This window comes from Penaeus vannamei, chromosome 23 (genome assembly GCF_042767895.1).
Source record: "Penaeus vannamei isolate JL-2024 chromosome 23, ASM4276789v1, whole genome shotgun sequence".
In the NCBI taxonomy this organism is placed as follows: Eukaryota; Metazoa; Arthropoda; class Malacostraca; order Decapoda; family Penaeidae; genus Penaeus; species Penaeus vannamei.
In genome coordinates, this window is record NC_091571.1 from 27,459,005 (window position 1) to 27,466,504 (window position 7,500).

The following is a 7,500-nucleotide window of genomic DNA, read 5'->3' on the forward strand; positions in this document are numbered from 1 at the left end:
CTTCATAAATTATATTCTAAATTTAAAGGTTCGTTATTTGCAAGAATAACCCATTGCTCTCCTTCTTCACGCATAAACCTCACTAATTTCGTCATAATTTCGTTTTTTTCATATTCCGACCACGCGCATCGATCCCCCACGCCTTTGCTAAAGATAACAGGAAACGGTCGGTTTAAAGATCGATCTCAGCGACCTTTAATGCGAATAACACCAGGGCGGGAGTCAGCCAACCCGAGGGCCTCGAGGTACCTACAGGGGTCTACAATCAATACCAACGTGACGGTACACAACCCGACCACGCCTGATGGACCACAACTGATCAATCTTTCTCTCGCTTTTGGGTAAAAGAAGTTAGTACGAAGGAATTCCTTTCTATTTGGTTTTGCCGTAATGCTTTTTTCTACTTTTTTTTTATTTTAGAGGGAGCTGTATTAATTACGTTCTAAGAAAATAAATGGTAATGGTTTAACCTTAATCTGGGAGAGGGATGTGTTTTCATTCGAAAATCTATATTCCCGTGACTTGGAGGAATGGTGGAAATGAGGCAAGGGAGAAAAAAGTGAAAATTGCGCCTCGTGAAGTAATGGCGTTTGGCGAATTCTCGGAGCTGGGTGCATTTTTTAAAGATGAGGGAACCGAGAAGTCTAAACGCAATTCTAGCAAAATGCAAATGGAGGAGTAACTCAACAAACAAACGGGTAGGCAGATATAAATAGAAATAACGGTCTCATGGGCTCAGTTCAGTCATTATCCAATATGTAATCAAACGGCAAAATATCACGGCGACGTTGCCTCATCATTATTCATTTAGAGTTCAAAAGATTTAAAAAAACGAATGGTGCTTTGGATTTTCCTTTCAAACTCTCATAATTTTAAGGTGATATCCAGTTCAGGGATTTGTCAATGAACGTATCCGCCAACGTATATCACTGGAGGGTAACTGTTACCAGAACTCCACCATCACCGTGTTGCCAAAACAATGGTGTCGCTGCCTCAAGGACGCTATGTCGTTACTGAGAAAAATCGAGACACCATTTTTTTGTCATTACGATCGTTTTTATATCACTATCACCGTATTTCTACATCAATGTTACGAAAGTAAATGTATTTGAATGATCAATACAGGGGCACAAAGAAAATCAACACTAGCATACACAACTCTTTCTTGGTTTTCAAAATAAATAACACAGCACATGTAAAAGCCTGCAAGAAGCAACGCTAAAAGTATGCCATTGCTCGGCACTATTACATGATGCAGGTCATTTAAACACCTCTTGGATGTCTCACGCACTGGGATAGGCAAGGATAAAGATCATGAGAATATCAGTATTATAAACATTTAAGAGCAACCATGAGGAGTTTATTTATGTCACTAAGTAAACGTGCATGTGGGAAAGCAATGATATTTTAAATTCTCTGTTAGACTAAAGCGATAAAATTGTTGTTTGTTTGTTTATAGAATTGCTGCCACGGTTTCCCTGAGTGGCAGCGTTGCCAGTTTTTCACGACCGAGTGACAGTAATTGTTAATTGTTTTAAGTGATTCTTTATTAGCTGTTTCTAAAAGTGAAGTGTTGCCAACGTTTTTTCCCCGGTGAGTGACAGTTCTTTCGGCTTTGTTTGTTGTTGATTCGATAAATGACATTGATTTACCGGCTAAGCTTGCAAGTGAGGATAGCACTGTTGCCATTTGGTCATGAGCTGGTCAGTGTTGCCAGCGAGTAGAATGACGGATCACTTCCGTTCTCACTTCCCGTCCCACCGCTAGTTCTTCTCTCGCCCACTAGCACCCTTCCTCCCTTCCAGCTAGCTCTCTTCGCCCCCTGCTAGTTAATTTCCCCCAATATACATCTACTAGCCCTCGTTCCCGATATTTTTAACTATTTATTTAACTATTTAACTATTAACTCTCCCATCCCTCTCTTCCCTCGCTGCCATGGAAGTTGACTTTTTATAGCTGTTACTTCTTTCCTCCTACAACTAGCTCCTTTCCTTCTATTATCATCACTGTCACGTCTATTATTAACACTACTTTCCCTCTCTTTCTCCACCCACTGAGCTTCCCTTTTCATCCTCTCTTCCCTCGCTGCCATGGAATTGACTTCTTAGCTGTTACTTCTTTCCTCCTACAACTAGCTCCTTTCCTTCTATTATCATCACTGTCACGTCTATTATTAACACTACTTTCCCTCTCTTTCTCCACCCACTGAGCTTCCCTTTTCATCCACTAGCACCCTATTTCGCCCACTAACTAGCTTTCTTCCTACACCAATAGCAATCACTATACATCTACTAGGCCTACTTTTCTCCTTTCACTGGGCTACACCTAACTAGTTATTCATATTTATAACCACCTATCAACTCTTCCTATCTATTAAATCTAGCTAACATTTTTTCCCCACCTAATAGCCCCCATAGCTCTCCTCTCTGACCTACTAGCACCTCTTTCCACCTATTAATTCAGCCTAGCTTTCCCTTCTCACCTACTAGCGTCCGTCCCATATCAATCTCCCTCACTAGTACCCTTAAACATCTACTAGACCTATTTTTCCCATTAACTAGCACCCCTAAACCTACACGTTCACTCTCGCTCTCTCTCATCGACTAGCCCTTGTGACATCTCTCGGCGTCACACTTTGCTGGCCTGACCCGTTCACGAGCGGGTGTGATGGATGCTTCCGTTCATCCCAGGCCTTTGTGTGGACATGGTGTAAAACAGCTGATGTATGCAATTTTTTTTTATTCTTCTATTCTTTGCATGGAAGTGTGTATGGTTTCGTTGGTGTGTGTGTGTGTGTGTGTGTGTGTGTGTGTGTGTGTGTGTGTGTGTGTGTGTGTGTGTGTGTGTGTGTGTGTGTGTGTGTGTGTGTGTGTGTGTGTGTGTGTGTGTGCGTGTGTGTGCGTGTGTGTGCGTGTGTGTGCGTGTGTGTGCGTGTGTGTGCGTGCGTGCGTGAGTGCGTGCGTGCGTGCGTATGTGTGTGCGTGTGCGCGGGTGTGCGTGAGCGTACGGGCGTGTTTAGTGTATTTTCGGCGAGCAAATATGTAAATATGAACGTTCACGCGTATTTTTGTGGGTGTGTGGTTGTACGAGTATATTTGAATGGGTATGCGAACGTGTGTGAACTATGAATAATACTACGCAATATATATAATAGATTCAAATTGATCGAATAATCATCGAGATATTCTAACTACGCATGTCATTAATGATGATTAGAATCTAATGAAAACAAATGCTAAACTTATATTAAAGTTTTTCTACATCTTTCTTTGTGTATCTTTATCTGCCTCTCCATCTGTATTCTATTCTTAAGTTGTTATTATTATCATTATTTTTGTTGTTGCTGTTGCAGTAGTAGTAGTAGTAATAGTAGTAGTAGTAGTAGTTGTTGTTGTTGTTGTTGTTGTTGTTGTTATTGTTGTTGTTGTTGTCGTTATTATTACTATTATCATTACCATTATTATTACTATTATTATTATCCTCATTATTATTATTGTTGTTAATATAATGATTTTATTGTTATTGATATTACTATTACTTTTATTATTATTATCATTAGTAGTACTAGTAGTAGTATCATTATTATTATTATTATTATTATTATTATTATTATTACAATCATTATTATTATCATTATCATCAGTATTCCCTCTATACAGATATGGACGTGTAGATAAAAAGATAAGACATACAACCCTGTTGATATGAATATTTATGTTGGTCTCTTTCCCTTTCCGCTCTCATTTACTGTTGCACAACGCTTCTCATGTCATAATCTAAATCAGTTTTATCACAATCATAACTTGTTCTCATTATCATCCGAAATACTGTTGTTAGCATATCCATTATCATTATCTTTCTTTTTATTGCTTTCTCTTTTTATATAATGGTCTGTTTATTCTCTATTTTCTTTTATTGCCGTGGTAAAGATCGTTAGATATTTTGTCTTCTGTAAACTAGAAAATGGACAACCCTGTCAATTTCACAGAGGCAAAAATAAACTTTCTTACAAACTGCATGTTTCTGATTCAATATCATAGCCTGATCTTTTTGAAAACACTTTTGCGAAATTCACTCTACGAGCAATGTTAAATGTTTCGCCCTATTTCAGCCTATTTCAGTTTACAGAATCGTCTCTAGTGAAACATATCTTTTTGTTCTATTTTGCATAATATGAGATTAGTAGCAACAGTACTTTAATAAGATTCCACTAAAGAGAACACAAACTATTAAAGCTGAATTGGTACTCTACGAACCTTAGAAAAAAAAATTAAAGGGTTTCTTGACATTATCTCGCATCTATTTCCTCTTCCATACACTTAATATATTATCCTTTTTTTAATAATTGATTAGCCACGCCCCAAATCCGGATATCCTAGGCCTTAGTGCAGAAATCCATGGTTTAATTGTAGTACAACAATTTTCGATTACACAGGGACCGGTCGAAGGGGAGGGGCAGGGGAGAGGGAAGGGGAAGCACTGACTTTAATACTGTAATTAAAAAGGGTGAAATTTCAAAGAGCACAAATTGGATGTAAAATAGCGGTGTCAGGAAAATGTAATTCATAAGCCACGAGTATTAACCACAAGTGAAACATAGGAAGACATTGGCGTTAGAGTCGGATAAATGAGGTGATATCAGTATGGCAATTAACAAATAAATGTACCTGAAATGTACCTGTTTCAGATGTCAGGTAACGTATTCTCGTGCCACAGACCCGTAGAGCTGGCCTTATTTCCACGGTCCAAGATCTGGTTTGCAAATTTTCCAACGATAACCGGGGAGTCTGTTTCCGTAGCAGAGGAAACCGAGAGGTATGTGAGTGAGAGAGCGAGGAACGTACACTGCGGGAACGTCAAGTAAACACTAAAGTCTCTACACCTCGACGACCTGGCTACATACTGGCTCGTCAGCGGATCCCGGGGCCACAGTTGCCAGAACGCCGCTCGTGACGCTCTTCTGTGGAGTACACGCCGCCGCCGCCGCCGCCGCCGCTTTAAGGAGTGCGATAACTTAAATTATAGTGAATATAGTGATAAGAGCTTTCGATCTACGAATCCGGGACAGTTAGCTCCTCTAGTTCCATGGACTAGTCGCCGTGGAGACCTTTTTTCTTCTCTACCCTCATCATGAAAGATATCGACAAAAACAACATGATTTCGTCGGAAACATATACGGCCAGGACATACCTCAAGTGCCTTAGGTGTGCTGTGTCTCTCTCTAGTTTGGCACTCCTTGGCACACCGCGGGGGAAAACCAGTTACTTTTGGCACGCTAGCAGACCTATATTCACCATCGTTTTTCTTTCATTGATTCGACGCAGGTATTTTGACGCCGGGCAGGCTTTACCCGATAGCGGATCAAGGAAGTTAACAAAAGGCTTCGCAAAATAAAGGAGGTTTTGCTGCTGATGCGCCAGCTGGGGAACGATTAAAACCAAACCGCTTGGAATGTGGCTATATGCAAACGGCGCGTTCATGCTACGCTGCCTATGATAACGTGGTCGGGTTTCCGTGCCGCGGGGAAGTACGTTTTGCAGCGGAGGATGATAAGCGTTGACGGAATGCATGTTGCGTGCGCCCGTTTTGATGCCGAAAAAGGAAGAAAGCAAGAAATCCCCCGCTACTGTTCTCACGAGCGCCGGGAGTGCATTGACAGCGAACATGACATCGGCTATAAAGTCGCGTATGTTTACGTGAAACTGTGTCGGATGTTTTTCCTTTCCTGCCCTATTTGTCTTTCTTTCCCATTCACCTGTTACTCTTTTGTCGGCCACAAACCATCCTTTTTTTCTTTCTCTTCTTCTTCTTCATGTCATTTATCACAGAATTAATACCTCCATGGTGGAAATCCCTCACGAAACACAGATGATGGATGGAGAGAAGATAGCGGACGAAAACAGAAGAAACAGTGACAAAAGAAACGAGATGTGAACGGATGCGCTCTTTGCAGCGTTGTGCTCGAACCTGAACTGTGTCATCCGGTTTACGTGTTTTATATCATAAGTCCAAAAGCGAAAAGGTAAACACGCGAAGCCCTAAATATTCATGGTGCATAAATAATCTCCCCATTAATTTACATTATATAAGATTTAAACGTGAGACACAAATTCTGAAATGATTGATGTGGTAAACCGTTGATGAAAAACCGCAGTGGTTATTTGTGGAATATATATATATATATATATATATATATATATATATATATATATATATATATATATGTGTGTGTGTGTGTGTGTGTGTGTGTGTGTGTGTGTGTGTGTGTGTGTGTGTGTGTGCGCGTGCGTGCGTGCGCGCGTGTGCACATACGCGTGTGTGTGTGTGTGTGTGTGTGTGTGTGCGCGCGTGCGTGCGTGCGTGCGTGTGCGCATGCGCGTGTGTGTGCGTGTATGTGTGTGTGTGTGTGTGTGTGTGTGTGTGTGTGTGTGTGTGCGTGTGCGTGTGCGTGTGCGTGTGCGTGTGTGTGTGTGTGCGTGTGCGCGTGTTTGTTTGTGTGTTAAGTGTATGGATCTGTATATGTGTGTATATGTATAAGTATATAATACATATATATATACACACACACACATAAACATGTATATCATCTTCGTGTGCGTGTGTGCGAGCGCGCATGGAAAAGTTCACTATCGACGTAAGTACAACACCAACCTGAGGCAAATAAACCATCCTTCCTTCGCTGGCTGTAAACAATATTAACGCCGTAACTCGGGTACAAAAGCCTGGTACCTTTTAGACTCTACTTACGTTTTTTTTTCTTCTTCTTTTTAATAGACAAAATAAGATTTCTAATGATTCAATTCAACATTTTATACTGTGTCGGTAGTAAGGGTCTGTAATCACTTATCACTTATTTCTCTCTCTCTCTCTCTCTCTCTCTCTCTCTCTCTCTCTCTCTCTCTCTCTCTCTCTCTCTCTCTCTCTCTCTCTCTCTCTCTCTCTGTGTGTGTGTGTGTGTGTGTGTGTGTGTGTGTGTGTGTGTGTGTGTGTGTGTGTGTTTGGCTGTGTGTCTCAGTAGTAATTCTCTGTAATCACCCTCTTTGTGTGTGTGTGTGTGTTTGTCTCTGTGTGTCTCTCTCTCTCTTTGTGTGTGTGTGTGTGTGTGTGTGTGTGTGTGTGTGTGTGTGTGTGTGTGTGCGTGTGTGTGTGTGTGTGTGTGTGTGTGTGTGTGTGTGTGTGTGTGTGTGTTTTATATTGCTCTCTCTCTCCCCATTCCTTCCTTCCTCCTGTGTGTGTGTGTGTGTTTGTGTGTGTGTCCTTCCTTCCTCCCTCTCATTGTGTGTGTGTGTGTGTGTGTGTGTGTGTGTACCGTGTCTACATGTCAACAGTGTGTGTGTGTGTGTGTGTGTGTGTGTGTGTGTGTGTGTGTGTGTGTGTGTGTGTGTGTGTCGGTAGTAATTGTCTGTAATCCAAGTATCCTGTAATCTCTCTCTCTCTCTCTCTCTCTCTCTCTCTCTCTCTCTCTCTCTCTCTCTCTCTCTCTCTCTCTCTCTCTCTCTC

General features: G+C 41.3%; 1 protein-coding gene across 5 annotated transcripts in view; it reads right to left on the reverse strand.

Annotated features, from left to right (window-relative positions):
* The window catches only part of LOC113816127 (T-complex protein 11-like protein 1), a 48,772-nt gene that overhangs the window by 22,231 nt on the left and 19,041 nt on the right, over positions 1–7,500 (reverse strand). Inside the window, exon 1 of one of the 5 annotated variants that reach the window (XM_027368150.2) lies at positions 4,668–4,971. The exons of 1 other annotated variant lie outside the window; for it this stretch is intronic. The gene's annotated coding sequence lies outside the window, so the exon portion shown is untranslated. Of the gene's footprint in view, positions 1–4,667; positions 4,972–7,500 lie in introns of those variants that run through there. 3 more of the 5 variants (XM_027368149.2, XM_070137842.1, XM_070137843.1) reach the window with 3 other exon arrangements.